This window comes from Marmota marmota, unplaced genomic scaffold (genome assembly GCF_001458135.2).
Source record: "Marmota marmota marmota unplaced genomic scaffold, marMar, whole genome shotgun sequence".
Taxonomy (NCBI): domain Eukaryota; kingdom Metazoa; phylum Chordata; class Mammalia; order Rodentia; family Sciuridae; genus Marmota; species Marmota marmota.
In genome coordinates, this window is record NW_026000093.1 from 6,429,843 (window position 1) to 6,448,187 (window position 18,345).

Sequence of the window (18,345 nt, forward strand, 5' to 3'; positions counted from 1 at the left end):
CACACCACAACAATGCTTAATCCCACCTGTGGCTAAGTGCAGTCCCACAGTGTGTTTCCTGCTATGGAGTGGTGGCACGTAGGACAGGGTTCAGTCCCCTGGCAACTGCAGCATGCACAAATCTTGCTGCCCAGCAGCTGGCAAGGGATTGGGGGGACAAGTGTGACTAGCACCAAGTTCTGTTCCTGATAAGCTCCAGGCCCTACTGGGGGACCCTGGTTGCCCCTCTGCAACCTTAAATCCAGGCCTGAACTTCAGCCCTAGGATGAGGGCCCTGAAACCCCCACCTCCAACTGCTACCCTTGCCCAGAGCCAGGCACACTCCTCAGCCTGGACTCTGCTTCTAAGAGCACAGCCACCAGAGCTGGTCCAGTTTCACCCACATGCTTTACTGGAACAGCCTGAGTCCTCCAGTGCAGGTTCCCACCCCTCTGTGCCAGCCAGACACACTCTTCCTCTTCATTCTTCCCCAAGCCTGGTGGATCCAGTCTTTCCCCACCTGAGACTGCCAGCTTCCATTTCACTCCATGGTTTAATTCGCCCAGGACTATGAGGCTCCCATTGTCCCAGTATACAGGGCTCATCTTATAGCAGTTGTCCCACCAGAAGCGCTCCCATGAAGCTACAGGAATCAGGCCTCAGTGGAGTCATACAGTAGCAAACATAGTGACAAGTGCCCTGAGACGGGTAAGGATTGCCCTGGCTAATGCCCGTAGGCTGCCCTGTGCTCAAGCGACCTGGCCTCCTAGACTGGGGATGTGGTATCTCAGTTCCCTGAACCAACTCAGAGCCTTCACCAAAGCCAACCTGGCAGTTGTGGAGTGCATTCTGAGCATGATAGAGTAAAAAGCCAACCCAAGGAAGATAATAAATCCAGATGCAGTCCTGACTGCAACTCCTGTTTCCTTCTGATCAGGTCCTAAAGAAATCAGGGCCATAACCATGCCACACAGAGTCCATTTGTTAGCTCTGCCAGCCCTGCCCTGGAGAGTGACTACAGGGAAGGGAAACCGTCCACTGAGCAGTGTGCACCCAGCACCCTCATCCCAGGCCTCAGACTGCTGGGCATCCCCAGAAGGGTCTAGATCCACAGCCACATTGGTCCCAATGGCCTTATCTCCGGCCATTAGGAGATAACTTGCCTTTTTTGCCCATTCTCAATGGCTCCTACTAAGGAGCTTCCCAATAAACTTTGGAATCTCTAGAACATAATATTTTTTTTCTTTTTCCATGAGCCACATGATTACAGCAGTTCAAGCTGCATAAAAGCTGTAAGAGCCAATGTTAAGGTTTGAAGTGAAGCATCCTAATCCATGGGGGAATAAACAACCTGTCAGAGTACTTTGTGACATTTAGAAGGTCCAGTGACACCATTGAAGGTTCAAGGGTGGGTTGTACTGAACATTCAATATAAGATCTGATCGTAAGAGTGAGCAAACACAAAGGGGAATAAGCAGCCCCCATAGGCCTCTGCCTTCAAGTTGAGGTCCTGAATTTAAAAGGAAGAGGAGATACTACATTGCAGGATGGTGTTGGTGTCAGTTCATTTTCTGCTGCTAGAATTGAACATCACACGCTAATTCACACAGAATGAAAGTTTATTTAGCTCACAGTTCTGAAGGCTGGGTGGTTGTGTCAGTCAGCCTTTCATTACTATGACAAAGTGCTGGGGAAAATCAACTTGAAGGACGAAAGATTTATTCTGGTTCACAGTCTCAGGGGTTTCAGTCACTTGACTGTTGTTTCTAGAGCTGTCATGAGGCCGAATATTCTGATAAGGAGTGTATGGCAGAGCCAGACTGCTCCCTTCATGGTGGCCAGGAAACAAAAAGAAAGAGAGTAGGGGAGAGGGAGAGACAGAGACAGAGACAGAGACAGAGACAGAGAGAAAGGAGACCAGGACAAAACGAACTTTTCAAAGTCATGCCCCAGGAATGACTTCCTCTGATGAGGTCCCACATCTTAAAGTTTCCACCTCCACCCCCAATAAATAGCATTGCAGGCTGGCAACCCACAGAGTTTTTGGAGGACATTTTCGATCCAAGCCATAACAGAGGATAAGGACTGTATCCGGTGAAGGCCTTCCTGCTGGTTGGGACTCTGTAAGTCTCAAGGCACAACAGGACGACATATGGCAAGAAGGGCACATCCAAGAGACAGAGCCAAATTAGCTTTTATAACAGATTGGCTCTTGAGATACCCCATTAGTCTATTCACCCATCAATTCATTAATCTGTGAATGACTAAGGCATGCTCCTCATGTCCTAATCTTCTCTTAAAGGTCCCACATGGTCCTCCCTCTTAATACCTCACCTTGGGAATTAAATTTCAACATGAGTTTTGGTGAGGACAGTCAAACCACAGCAGATGGGATGTATATTCAAGGATCTTGAAGTCTCTGAAGTCCTGAGGCCACCCAGGCAGCTGAGGCTGCCCCTCTCTCTTGCTAGAAAAGAGCCCAAAGAATAGCTGATCCTGCCTACAGATCTCACATGCAGCAGATGCTTATTCCAATAACACAGCCTCTGATAGTTGGCACATAGCTGTGGTCGAGATGAGTGTATTCTTTTTAGTCCTCATCACTAAAGAGAACCAAAGATCATTGATACTCAGGGGAATAACAGCAGTCTTCACTCTCTTGTTCCAGGTCTGGGTAAGCTCGCCAGTGCACCTTAAAATAGTTCAGAGGGACCTGTTTCAGTTCACATAACTTACAGGTTGGTGTGGTACCTGGTACACAGGAGTGGCAAGGATTGCAAGGACAAAGATAAGAAATATACATTCCTCAGTCGGGAGAGAAACCCTGAAAAGAGTCAGGGGCCCAACACATCAGTGGCTCTTAGGAGTCCAGTGGTCTGGAAGAAAAGTCAAAGACACACCATTGCACCCCTACCACTAAGAAAGAGACGCAGCTCTTGGATTTTGAAGACAGCACACACTGTACTTTGGAATTCCACTTTAGGGTCCAGGTTGGGTGTCTCAGAAGGCTACCAGAGTATTTGAGGGTTCTTAGAACAGCAGTTCCTGGCTCCAGGACAAGTTTCTGAAGCAAGTCATTACATGACAGATACAAAAGGTTAGAGGTCTCCATGGTAGATTAGAAGGCCACTGGTATGCCTAGCAAACCCTGGTAGAAGGGTAGCACTCACCCATAGGCCTCTGGAACATGCAGAGAACTAATTGCCCCTTTAAAAAGCAGCTCCTGTGCATGACTGAACCCCTAACCACACTTCCAACTGAAGCCTCCAATCATGAGCTGGGTATTGATCTTCCACATTTCAGTTGTTTATTACCATGTAACAAACTGCCCTCAAAGTAAGCATCATTAAAAAAAAAAAGTTATATTTGCTAATAGGTCTCTAGGTCAGAGTGGTGGATTTTCTTACATGAAGACTCAGGGCTCTCAAAAGTACTAAAGGGGCAGCAGAATGGCCTTCTAAAGACCCTCTCAATCCATATTCCAAATATAATGCCCCCTTCTAGCATTACCTAAAAGTCTCGTTTCATAGTGAATTACACTATCACCTTGGGTCCAGGCACAAGGGAGTTTCTCGGAGCAGCTCTGCTTTCTCAGAAGAAACTAAACTCAAAACCCAAGGGGTCTACTCCATATGCACCAAACCCAATGGCAAAACCAGGCAAGGAAAACCACAACAGGCATCTCCAATACAAAATAAAGAAAATGGAATACACACAGTGTTTACTGATCTATATCCATATTAAACCCAAATGGGCACATGGTCCTTGAACAGATCCAAACTGTAGAGGAGAGAGGAAGAGCTTTGATTTAGCCATCTTCTTCATTGCTGTGACCAAAAGACCTGACAAGAACAATTTTAGAAGATAAAAAGTTTATTTGGTGCTCATAGTTTCAGAGGTCTCAGTCCATAGATGGCCAACTCTGGGCCCAAGTTGAAGCAGAACATCAAAGCAGAAGGGTGTGGCAGAGGAACACAGCTCAGGACATGGCACCAGGAAGCACAGAGATAGCTCTGCTCACTATGGACAAAATATACACTCACAGTGACCTACCTCCTCTAAGCACACCTTATCTGCCTGCAATAATCACCCAGTTAATCCACTTAAATGGTTTAATACATTGATTATGTTAAGGCTCTAAGAATTCAACCATTTCATCTCCAAACTTTCTTGTATTGTCTCACACATGAGCTTTTGGGGAACACCTCAGGTCTAAACCATAACAGCTCTGAGGGTTACTGGGCACACATGTGTGGGTCCCCATGTCTCACAGCAGCTCCTACCAGACAGCATGTGTCTCACAGGAGACAGCAGGTTAGACAAGATAACTCCTCCAGGAGACGTTAACTTCTGTCTTCAGTCATGGGTGCTCATAAATTTTTCAGCTATCCATTACTGTAACAAAATCTGGGATAATCAGCTCAGAAAAAGAAAAGGTTTATTTTGGCTCACTGTTTATAAAACTCCAGTTCACTATCAATAGGCCCCATTGCATTTGGGCCTGTTGTGGGGCCGTACATTGTGGTGGGGAGCAAAGTTACTCACCTGATGGCCAGGGCATGAAAACAGAGGAGGAAGGGACCAGGGTCCCACAATCCCCAATGACCTAAAACCTCTTACTAGGCTGCACCTCTTAAAGCTTCCACCATCTCCTTAGTAGCACCAAACAAGGGACTAAACTTTCCACACACGGGACTTGGGGTGGTAGTTAAGATCTAAACAACAGCAGGTGTCACTTGAGTAAAGTAGCCGTAGTGGCAGGAGAGCATTCACTGGCCTAGACGCAGGGCCTCCATTCTTATTGTTCATCTGGACTCTAATCTGCCAGCAATAGAGCCTTTAAGCAGACTGACCAGCTAGCCATAATTAATCTGCTAGTTGGTCAGTTTCACTGTATGTGTTCCACCCTGGAGGGAACAGCAATTCATGTTTCCAGAATTGACTCGAGACACTAGCCTGCTTCCCTGTATACTATGCTGCTACCACCATCATTTGAAGACTAACAGAGTACTCCTTTGTCAACCGTGAATCCTGCAATAGGGGATAAGTTGATGATCCCTTGTCATCTAACACTCAAGGACCCAATTATACAGTGAAGAACCTGTGACAAGGATCACATGTTGCATTACTTTTAAGAGTCTACTAAGCCCACCTCCCCACTTCCATTTATCCTCTATATCACTACCAACTTTTCTCCTAAATAAAAATCTGATACTTGTACTTCCCAGGCAAAAACACATTGATGGTTCCCTGAAACCTGCAGGACACAGACCTGATCCTCAGCATATTGTATAATGTACGATATGGCACTGACTTTCTCCTCCAGTCACATCTCCTGATGTGACATCATCCAGTCACATCTCCCTCCCACACTGCCTCGCCTGGTCCTCTGAAGGCATGTGCCCTCTTAGGCTATGTCATTAGTACATTTCTTCTGAAATATCCTTGTCTAAATTCTCATCCTAGAACCTCCCCCAACTCCTTTAAGACCTGTATATGCAATCCATGACTGTGAAATAAGTTGCCACAAATTTTGCAACTTAAAAATGCTAGATGTTAAATTTGAGGTGGTCACCTACTCTAAATACCAAAGGACACAAAGCTCCCTTAGGGTAACTAAAAAACAAACAAACAAACAAACAAAAATACATTTGCACCTATTTTGCTCAACCAGCTCTATAAACCTCATGTTGAAATGGAGATAAAAAGGTGCGTTGCCTGAATTGGAATTCAATCTTAAACCATTTAAATCCACAAATACATTATGGTGACTTTATCATCTTAATACTTTTAGAAGTCATACAAGAGGGCCCCAGAACAATGGGACAAGGAACAGATATGCTTTGGTATAGAAAACTAAAATAATAATAACCGTTTTATGCCTATACTGTGCTTACCCTGTCATAGGTACTCTTCTAAAGATATTACAAATAAAACTCATTTAATCTTTCCAACCAAAAAAGAGAGAGAAAGAGAGAGAGAGAGAGAAAGAGAGAGAAAGAGAGAGAGCACACCTTTTAGTGTCTCTGGAACAGGAATCCACAGCTGCTTCAAGGTCTCTCAAAGGCTGCAATCAAACTCTCAGCTGGGGCTGCAACCTCATCTTAAGCTTCAACTGGAGAGGGATCTGCTTCCAAGATCATATGGCTGTTGACAGAATTAATTTCTAGCAGGTTGTCGGAGGAAGGTCTCATTTTCTTGCATGCTGTCAACTAGAAGCCACCTCAGCCCCCAGCCACAGGGACCTTCAATAGGGCAACTCCCAACATGGCAGCATGCTTCATAGAGGCCAGCAAGGGAAAGAGTGTTCTAGGAAGACTCAACTCACACTCTAAGGCAACACAGTCACAGGAGTGTCATTCCGTCACCTTTGCTAAATTCTATTGGTTAGAAGAAAGTCACAGGTCTCACCCACACCCAAGAGGAGACTTATGCAGGGGCGTGAATACCAGATGTGGCATCATACTGGCCATCTTATCTCCTACTGACCACAGGACCTAATTGTATCACCAGTGAGGTCTCCCGAAGTCCCCTTTGTCCTGTGTTGACACAGTGCCTTATGTCTCAGAGAAAGTCTTGTTTATGTGTCCTTGTAGCACACCCAGTAAAGAGTCTCTTGGCCTGGTATCTTTCCTCTCCTGGGTTCTCCATGTCAGCCATCCTCAGGGCCTCACCCAAGCCCCAGTGCTCAGAGCCAGAACAGGGGCCAGCGAGTAAAACCTTTACAGCCAGCCTCCTCCCGGTCTTGGATTTGCTTCCTGGAACAGAAAGAGATGGGAGATTTACAAAGGAGGATTTCTATAAATTTACTCTCCAGCTTTCTGCTTCTCATAAGAAAAATGCTTGTAGATTTGACAAGCCAATCAAACAGTTATTCTGTCTAAAACTGAAATCAAAACTTGGATTTTATGTGTATCTGGTGTCAGCCTAAGGTAACTTACATGCTAAAACAATTTTAATCATTGTTTCCGCTGAAATGTTTAGCCAGCGGGAACAAAGATGTATTGAATTTACATACACAACACTTCAAAATCCTTGTAAATTCCCTGTGGAGTGAGCTTTATTGCTTCCATTTTGCCAGTGAGGAAATGGAGCTCCATTGAAGTAATTTGTTCTTGACAGAGCCAGAGCTCACACTTTGGTCTGGATGCCTTCCGTCTACCACCTCCACAGCCCATAGGCAAGGAGGCGAGCTCCCAGACTACTAGGTTTCCACATCTAGGCAAACATATAGCATCCTAGCTAGTAGCTCCAGAATCTTCTGTCTGGAAGCTTCAGCAGCCCCATCTGGTGGGTGGAGTGACCTTGGCCAAGCAACGCAAGGCAGTAAAGATATTGTAAGCAGAAGCCAGAACCAAACTCAGGGTTGGAAAGCTGTTGTTTGAATAAAGCTTATGAGTATTTAGGAGTACGGTCATTCCTCGGTATTCTCAGGGATTGATTCTAAACCCTACCCTCAAGCCCCATATTCCAGATCCCCAAATCCTTGGATACTCACGCCCCTTATATAAAATGGCACCATTTTGTATATAATCTGCACACAAACTCCTGTGTGATGCTTTAAATCATCTCTAGATTACTTATTATACCTAATACAATTCCTACTTATTATTTCATTTACATAAATTCTGCACAGTCCTTAGCACACAGCTAGTTTTGCTTTTTGGAACTTTCTGGAAAATTTTTTTTCCCAAAATGTTTCCTATGCACAGTTATTTGAATCCAAGGATGCGAAACCAGTGGATGTGAAGGACTGACTGCCCCTGGAAGAACTTCTAAAACTCTAGCTGCTAAATCAGCTTTAAAAACCTCTTTCCTAAAGAAGTCATTTGGAAGGCTGCTACAGTCAATTTCATTCATCACTCTGTGATTTCCCCAGTTTGCCTCAAAGGCAGTCTGTCCTCAGAAATGCTGGCTTATGTGCAAAATCCCAAGTACTGATTTAATCTATTAAGAACCTTCTCCTGGGAAACCCCAAGACCCACACAGTAAGAAGGGAGACAGAGCTTCCCTGCCTCCTTTGGGGGGATTTTACAGCCAGCACTTGGTGAGAGCCAGCTGGGCAGGGGTCATTCTCGGGGACAGAAGGAGGGAAGGAAATCAACAACAGTAACATGACTCACCTAGCCTCCCGGGGGCAAATATTACCATGTAGAACTGAGTGGTTTAGCAGTTTACCATTATCAGAGGAAAATCTTGTGTTCATGTAAAATATCCTCAGGTGACACCAGTTCACTTATTAACAAATTCATTGTTTTCAGGAATATTTGCTGCATGCCAACTTGGCCCCAGAGCTCTCTTCTGATCACAGGTTTCAGTCTTCTTCAGTTCTCTCCCTAATGAAGTAGCAGAATGTACTAGAAAGTGACGCAAACCACTCTTCAAAGTCGCTGCTAACAGGATCCAAATTGTTTATTTAGCTACTCCCAACCTCAGTGAGATGAGAGGACAGAGAGAGAGAGGAGACGATGCCCGGGTTTGTTTCAGCCCCTGAGAGAGAGGAAATTGAATTATCTATTTAATCAGCTCATTGCACCATTTTTAAATATGACTATTACTGACTTACAGTGGATTAACTCCCTCCAGGCCAGTACTTGAAAAGGCAAGCATAAAAAATTTCCAAGCTTCTCCATTCTTTAGAAATGCCCTGTCATGGAAAATAATTGGACTTTATCCCTCCCACCCGTCTCCCCCTGTCTCCCTCTCCTTCTCTCCTTCTCTCTCCCAAGTATTAATAAAACAGATTTGTGGGAACTCAAAGAAGAATCTGGGTTTGGCAGACTCTGAGCTCAACCAGAGAGGACACTGGGTGGGGTGAATGAATCAATGCATCAGAGAGCTGGACCCTCAAATGTGTTCGTCCCCCAAGAAAGTTTGGCACCAGCCACATGGACAAGTCACCATTTTGCTCTATGGGGAGAATTCTAGAGACACGGGAAGAACCCTAAGCTCCTCCACTGAGTCAGAAAGAGACTCTGACTTGAGTCTTCAAACCCTATAAATATTCATGGAAATATTCATGTAATAAAGGCGAGGGTCCTGACTGTGAGCCTGCAAGTGTCCTTGGTACGTGTAGTATGAAGGATCTTTGGTTATCCCTTATGCAAGGAACACTGAACTAAGTCCAATGATGCCAAGGCCATCACCCACATCAGCTGGAACATGAAGGGGGCCCTTTGGATCAGGGAGGATGTCCCTGGGTCCATATGAACTTGAAAGGAGCAAGAGACAGTCCCAAAGTCACAGAAAGAAGCCATCAGGCTGCTTAACCTGGAGACAAGGCAAATTGCCATGGCCCCAGGTCTGGCTCAGGAAACCCAAAGAACCAGGCTTCGGACCTTTGCCACTTGGTAGCTATAGACATTGAGAAAGTGCCCCAACTCTCTCGGTTCCACACCTACAAAGTGGGGGTCATAGGTCTGATCATTAGAAGTGTTCAATAATTTGTGTAAAGTGTTGAAACAGAGATTGGAACATATGGTACTCAACACCTGTTTGCTGATGCTTGTTAGACCTGTCAAGAGGTACCTACACGAAGGAGGGGTCTCTGGGCATCTCTGAGAAGAGGCACAAATCAAATGTGTCTGTTAGATGATGTGACTTCATGTTACTCCATTCCTATGAAAAAATCAGCCATCAGTAAAATACCCCAAACCAGTAGAATGAAAATTGTCATTAATTAATAAACCATTAATTATAGTGTTCCAGGTAAAGAAACAGAACTGACATCCATCCACTCAAACTCAGTGACAGAACCAAACTTAGCTTCCAGGGAATGTGTGATCCAAAGTTCTCCGACCAAACATGAGTTTCATCCTCTTGTGTCCTGCCCTGTGTATAAATAATATTTACTAACTGCCTTGGTCTGTTTTCTGTTGCTATAACAAAACGTATGAGAATATTTATTTATTTATTTATTTATTTATTTTGGTACTGAGGATTGAACCCAGGGGCATTTAACCACTGAGCCACATCCTCAGCCCTTTTTTAAATTTTATTTAGAGACAGGGGGTCTCACTAAGTTGCTTAGGGTCTTGCTAAGTCACTGAGATCATCCTACCTCAGCCTCCCAGACTGCTGGGATTACAGTCATGTGCCACCACACCTGGCCAATACTAGGAAATTTAAAAGAATAGAAAGATATTGACTTCACAATTCCAGAGTCTAAGAATTCTAAGGACATGGCACCAGCATCTGCTTGGCATCTGGTGAGGACCTTCTTGCTGCATTAAAACATGGGAGAGGGTATCATTTGCTGTGGCAGAGCAGGTGTGCTAGTTCCAGTCTTCTTAGAAATACATTCATGCCATCATGGAGATGCCAACCTCATGGACTTACCCTAATTACCTCCCAAAAGTCCCATTTCCAAATACTAGTTGGGGATTTGAATTTGCAACACATGAATTTTGGAAGACAGACATATTCATTCCATAGCGCTCAGCAAAAGTACTAATCCATTTTTTTCTCCCTAGGAAGCATAGTAAACAATTAACAAATATTTATTAATCAAATAAATGAAATCAATGGGTATTTTATGTTTGGCATAAGTATCTGAAGGAATACAATTTGGAGAGATAGGAATCATTTGGAAACTAAAATTAAAATACAATATACCATCATAGGAATAACTTGTAATATATTTCAGAAAAATGAAATTAAAATACAATGTGTGGCCAGAGATTATAAGGAAACACTTGAGACTCATGATGTAATATCCAATCCCTTCCAAGTTGTTGTTCTTTTTTTAAATTTTGAGACAGGGTCTTACTAAGTTCCTTAGGGCCGTGCTAAAACTGCTGAGGCTGCCCTTGAACTGATGGTCCTCCTGCATCAGCCTCCCAAATTGCTGGGATTACAGTCGTGCACCATTGTGTCCAGCCCAAGTTTGTTTTTAAGTTACATTAAAGATAGAACCATGTTCAAAACACCATAATCCCATTTGTCCTCTTGGTTGATACTGCAATCTGGTGAGACTGGTGAGAGGGGACACACAGCAGGAATAGAGAGAGGATCCACTAGCCCCAGAAACTACAGGTTTGCTCAACTCCAGAATTGGAGTCAGATAGCTGTGGTTAGATATTTGATCTCTACAGGGTCACCTAGAACCAAGTTTCCTGTATGACGGGGGACCAGAAACTTTCCCCCCATCACCAAGAAACCAGGATCTGATATAAGAATCCACCCATAGGAAAGGACACCAAAATATCTGCAGTAATTGCTGCTTGGGACTGTGCTGGAATACAGTAGTTTCTGGGCAACAAAGAGCCAGGCCACCAGAAAACAGACTGAATCACTTCCCAGTCAGTGTGCTCTTCCACATCAACCCCACACGTACCCCAAAACTGCCAACACAAGGGCTTGTGCTAAACCAAGTGTCCAGGGGCTGAAAGGAAGCAACCACACAACGAGTTCTTACAGCAACACAGTAAAAGAACCAAATTTCCTGCTCAGGATAAGTCTGCAAATCAAAACTCCAAAATAAATAAGAAAAGGTTTGATGGGAAAGAAAATCTACAAATAGAATTAGAATATAAACTTATTATTGCTAACAAAATGCAAGTAGAACAATCCTTTAAATAAGGATACCTAATATTCTCAAGATAAAAATATTAACAGGAACAAAAAATATAATTAAAATAGGAAGTTCTGATCAAGAACAGATGTGGATGGGAAATATCAAATTAGAAATTCTGGGAATCAAAATTATAAACCTTCAAATAAATAGTTCAACAGACAAGAATGTTTCAACTGGATTCACTAAAATAAGAATTAAAGTTTCTATAAAGGCAAATATAACATATTGTAAGATTAAGTACTATAACAAAAAGGACTGTAAGAACCCAGACAAGGGAGATTGCTCTGTGACTTGTAGTTGCTTCTGGAAGTTTCTGGAAGAATTTACCTGTACCAATCCTAGATGCCCCTATCAAAAAGCCATCTAAAAAAGTGGATCAGCACAAGTAGAAGGGCAGGGAAAGGGAAAGTACTGGAAAATAAGATCGATCAAATTACACGTATGAATGAGTATGCATAATAAATACCACTATTGTGTGTAATTACAAAGTACCAATAACATTTTTTAAAAAACTGAATGAGTTGCAGGTGTAAGTTCTAGATTATTACCCGCATTTGTAAGTCATTTCACAAATTCTTTACAACAAAATCCTCTGAGTTCAAAAAGCAATAAATCTAAAAAAAAAGAAGAAATAAAGAAAAAGAGATGCACTGAGCTTAGGGAGAAATTGGAACACCTGTACATCGTTGGTGGAAATGTGAAGTGCTACAGCCATTGTGGAAAACAGTATGAAGTTTCCTCCAAAATATTAACATAAAATTACCATGTGACCCAGAATTTCCACTTCTGGGCAGGTACCCAAAAGAATTTTCAGCAGGGATTTGAACATATTTAAGAGTTCATAGCAGCATTATTCACAATAACCAAAAAAGTGGAAATAACTCAAATGTCAATCAACAGATAAATGGGTAATAAAATGTGATACCTACACAAAGGAAATTTCCTTTAAAAAGAAGGAAATTCTAACACATGCTGCAACATGGTTAAACCAAGAAGATATTAAATGGGAAAAATAAAACCCACACAGAAAAATACAAATATTCCACTTATATGAGAGATGTAGGGTAGTCAAATTCATAGAGACAGTAGGTAAAATGACAGGGATGGGAGAGAAGAAAGTCAGTGTTTAAAGGAAACACTTTTGATTTGGGAAGAATAAAGGGTTCTGAAAATGAATGATCCTGATGACTGTATAACAGTGTGAATATACTCAATGCCACCAAACTGTATACTTGAAAAGGGTTACATGGTTAAACACATGTTATACGTATGTTACCACAATTTTTTTTGCAGGGGGGGGTGGTGGGTAGTGTCCCAGGGATGGAACCCAGGGGTGCTTAACCACTAAGTCACATCCCCAACCTATTTTTATTTTTTTATTTTGAGACAGGATCTTGCTAAGTTGCTTAGAGCCTCTCTAAGTTGCTGAGGCTGGCTTTGAACTCACAATCCTTCTGCCTCAGCCTCCAGAGCAGCTGGGATTATAGGCATGCACCACCACACCCAGCTGTCAGCACAATTTTTTAAAGGAAAGAAAGAAGATAGAAACACACACTGAAGATCACTGGGTCAGAAATAACTGGAGACCTTCTAAGTGATGCGTACTTATTCAACTCCCTCACTTGCCCCAACGACCTCATATTCATGGGCCTGTCTCACATCGCATGTTCAGCCAGCATCAGTAAAAAGTTATGATAACTATCAAAGAAGGCCACGCATGAATAGGCCTTCTGCTATCATGTGGAATCTTAACATCTGTAAGACAACCAGTAGAATCTTTAAATCCACCATGACATTAAACGCTCAAATAGATTTTTTTTAAAATAAATGGACACAATGCCTTTATTTTATTTGTTTATTTTTATGTGTTGCTGAGGATCAAACCCAGTGCCTTACACGTGCTTGACAAGTACACTACCATTGAGCCACAACCCCAGCCACTCAAATAGATTTTTATTACCTACTCTACATATATATTTATACCCCATCTCCTTTCCATGCAGAGTATAAAATATAAGTGAAAGTGTATTTGGAGGCAGAGAAATAAAAATAAATGTGTTGGATATTATGGGTAAAAGACCATTATAGCACATGGAGTAGGATTGTCTGGGGCAACTCAGAACCCACACTTGACCACAATCTATTGGGGCCTGAGATCTCTCCTCTTAACAGGCTGAGCTGCAGGCTCTGCTGAGCTTCATCTGGATGCTAGTGTTCCCTCAGTATTCATATGTTGAAATCCTGGTACCCAAAGGTGGAACCATTAGAGGTGATTAGGTCATGTGGGTGGTTCCCTAAAAAAGGGAATTAGTTCCCTTATAAGAGGTTGGCTGGCTCTCTTTCTGCAGCGTGAGAGAATGATGAGGAGTTGTCTGGCTGAGAACCAGGAACAGGGCCCTCACCAGAACCCAACCCTACTGCCACCCTGATCTCTGACTTTCAGCCTCCAGAACTGTCAGAAATAAATGTCAGAGTATCACTCCATCCGTGGTGTTCTATATAGAGGCCAGGACTAAGGCACCACAGAATCAGTGGCCTGCCAGCAGGAGGGACAGCTTATCCCCAAGGACCCCAAGAACCCCAGGTTCTAGATATCCAGAAATTCAGACTGCCCTTCCCCTAGCTGGTGCCTTGGCCTGATTAAACAGGGAAATACATAAACCTCTGGCTTTCCCTATAAAAAGGCAGCATTAAAAGGGGGACTAACTCAGTGGTAGAATGCTTGCCTACCACACACACAAGGACCCAGGTTCAGTCCCCACACCAAACAAAGAAAAAAGGGGTAGTGGGGCAAACTCCCTCCACTGAAACACAAACCCAGTCTGAAACACCCTCAGGGACCCAGACTAAGTGTGGGAAGAGGGGACGAGAGGACCTGAGACTTTTCTTTTTCTTTTCCTATTCTGTCCTATGTGACTGACTTCATCCCACCCCAGCATGACACCAGGCCATGTGGCCCTGGATCCTTTGCTCCATCAGCATTAACAGTTGGGTTCAGAGATGAGGAGTGACACCTACTCTAACAAGCAGTCCTGTGGGAAAGCCACATCCTGCTCGCAGATAACTGGATTTAACGCTCACTCAATTGGCATCCAAATTACTCCAGAACTTGATGAGAATGCTAACATATCTAATGTGGAGTAATTACCACAGGTACCTCTCCTACTTTCCCTCTGCTTGCCAGGAGGGTTTAAAAAAATCAGAAAATATTGAAATTCCATATGCCATGGCTTCTAACTAGAAGAAGGAAAGATCAGGACAGGAAAATAATGACTATTAATTATAAGCCCCCAATGTAAGACACTTTTCCTCTTATTTCTTGTTATTTTTGCTACTAAATATATATGTGAAAAAGCACACAAGAAAATAATAATTTAAAGAATAAAATATTTCCTTATGCTATAAATACTATGTGGTACATGAACCATAATCTATGTTCAGCTTAAAGAATAAATAAAAAGCAAAAATGTCAGGTTATACATACACATTACATATTACACAATTTAATGTTTTATTTATAATGAATGTGGTCTGCTAGTTAGCTATTTATGGTTTGGATATGAGATGTCCCTCCAAAACTTCTGTGTACATGCAATTTGATTTCATTTGATTTTGCAACAGCAACGTGAGGAAATGATTATCTGCATTTATAGATGAAACCACTGAGGCTCCAGTTTAGTATATGGTTTGCCAGGTCTTATAGCTACTCAGTGCCTGAGTTAGGTTTTCAGCTCCCAATATCCCTAATCCTTCGCCACTCTACCACCAAAGGACAGGAGCTCAAAGGAGAGGAGCCAAGGATTCTCACCACTCTCCAGGGCATCTAGATCCACCCCTGTGCCTGCTTCCCACTCTCAGTGTCTTTTTCAAACGAAGACTTGAAGGACAGGCTGGCTTTGAATTGTATTTCAATATTCTATCCTGTGCATGTACACGCGTATGTGTTGTTAAATGTTGTGAAATTATGAAAAGCTGAGAAGAAGCACACCACATTCATTAGGAACAAATATTAAGTTGTGTAATAGGTGACATATTTGTGCAACCCAACATTTCTGCTTTATAATTATTCTTTAAACTGGATATTGATAGATTACAGTTTATTTTGTTTTGGGTTTTTGTGGTACCAAGATTGAATCCAGGGGCACTCTGCCACTGAGCAACATCCCCAGTCCTTATTTATTTATTGTTTTAATTTTGAAATAGGATATTGCTAAGTTGCTGAGGTTGGCCTAGAACTTGTGCTCCTCCTGCCTTAGCCTCCCCAGTGGCCAGAACTATAGGTGGGTACCACCAGACCTAGTAACAGATAACAGTTTTTATACTACATAATATACAACAGTTGTAACTTAAAGAAACATTTTATTCTTCAAACTATTATTCTGCTATGTGCTTTTTTTCTGCAACTAAATAGAAAGGTTTGTTTGGCCTCATTTTCAATGTGGGTTTTATTATTATTCGTGTAAGTTAAGGCCAATAGATCAGGGAACAATTTTCATTGAAAGATAGCTTATTACTCACCGGAAGGGAAATGCCACTGTGGGGGACATATGAGGAAGTGTCAGGGTTGATCAGCAGGCAGCAGAAGGAGAAATTGGACAAGAGCCTTTTTGGTGGTTTCTAGAGGAAGGAATAAACAAGACAGGGTAAGCTGATTTGAATCATCTCAGTAGGCTTTGGGACTGAGGGGCTGTCCTAGCTGATTGGTACCCAGGTGACTCTGGAGTTATTAGGATAGGGGAATAGTGGCCCAGAATGTAAAAACTCAGTAAATGATGCAGATAGGGTATGGCTCCAGATTGGTTGGCTTACATATGAAAGGAGAGCTTGCAGGTGAATCCTTTACTATCTGTAGGAATCGGCTAGCCCTGGGAGGGGAACACTCCCATGATCAGTAAGGCCCCAGATGTTACTGCATCTGAGACACGCAAGCATCTGAGACACAGCCCTATGTGCAGAAGAATTAACACAGCAGGCCGGATGCTGTCCTTTGACAGATCTTCTTATGAGGGCCCTTTGCTGGATTCTGAGAATGGGGACTTTGGAAGGGTTCCCACCACCCTGACTAATAAGAGTGGATCACCATGGAGCGCTGTGCAAACAATGTGGTTTTTGCTGAATACCAGCTTTCCCCCTGGGAGTCTGAGATTTTGGCATGTGTCAGGCAGCCACCAGTAAATCCCTAGGTACTGAGTTGCTAATAAGCCTCCCTGGCAGACAACCCTTTGCACAAGTTGTCATAACTTGTTGCTACGGGAATTCAGTACATTCTGTGTGACTCCCCTGGGAGAGGATTCTTGAAGGTTTGTGCCTGGTTTTTCTCTAGACTTTGCCCCACACATATTTTCACTGTGCTGATTGTGCTTTGCATCCTATTACTGTAATAAATCACAGCCATAAGGACCATTGCATATTCTGTGAGTTCTCCTAGTGAATCATCAATCCTGGAGATGATCTTAGCCACCTCCAACACAGCCTATCTCTCCATCCAATGCATACTAAAGCCAAATGCATTTTAGGGCCTTTGGTTCTAAAGAACTGATTTTTTAAGCAACATTAACCACCACTAAATTTCTGACAGGTTGAATAAAAATTATACTTCTGGTGGGCTTCATCCATGAAGACTGTTTTGTGATTATGCTGTTCCCCAGCTTTCTGAAGCTGTATTTTTGATTCTTAACTCAGTAATACAAGGAAATACCTCCTGGGCCCCTCCCTCATGGAACAGGGAACAATTTTCATTGAAAGATAGCTTATTGCTCACATATCTCCATCGATGCCTATCTTTGGACTTTGTAAAATGTTATCAATTTATGGAAAAATTTTTTTTTGATTCTTTATTTTTTTCAAATAAATATAAATTCACATGCAGTTATAAGAAAGAACACAGCCCCATGCCCTGTACTTTTACCCAGCTCCTCCTGGTAGTAACATTTTACAAAACTATAACACAATGTCATAGCCAGTATCTTGATACTGGTAGACTCCACTATTTTATTCAGATTTTCCCAGTTTTATTTGCTTTCTGTGTATGTATTAACTTCTAAACAGGTTTGTCACCAGTATAGGTGCCTGTATCTACAACCACACCCAAGATTCCAAACTGTTCCAACTATACAAGGATCCTGCAATTTGTCCCTTTATAACCACAACCAGTTCCCCTCCCCAGCAACCATAAATCTGATCTCCATATCTAAAACAATATATCATGGACTCATTCCATATGTAACCTTTCGTGATTGATTCTATTCATGAGTAAAATTCCCCAGAGATTCATCCAGGTTATTTCAAGTATCAATAGGGCCACCCCACCAGACACAGTGATGCAGACTTGCCATCCCAGTGACTTGGAAGGCTGAGACAAGAGAATGTCAAGTTCAAGGCCATCCTGGATAACTTAGCAAGACACTGTCTCAAAACAAAAACTAAAAAGATCTGGAGATGTAGTTCAGTGGTAAAGCACCCCTGGATTCAATTACCAGTACTGCAGGGAAAAAAATCATATATATATATAAAATCTCCCCCTTTTCCATGATTTTACTTCCTGTAGATTCATTTTCCTGTGGTCAACTATACTAGGAAAATATCAAATGAGATTTCCAGAAATAATTCATAAGTTTTAAATAACTTTTATTACGATCTGCTATTATAATTGTTCTATTGTATTATTAGTTATTGTTGTTTATCTCTTACTATGTCTAATTTATAAATTAAACTTTGGCAATTGTATACATGTATAGGAAAGAATATAATATATATATATATATATATATATATATATATATATATATATA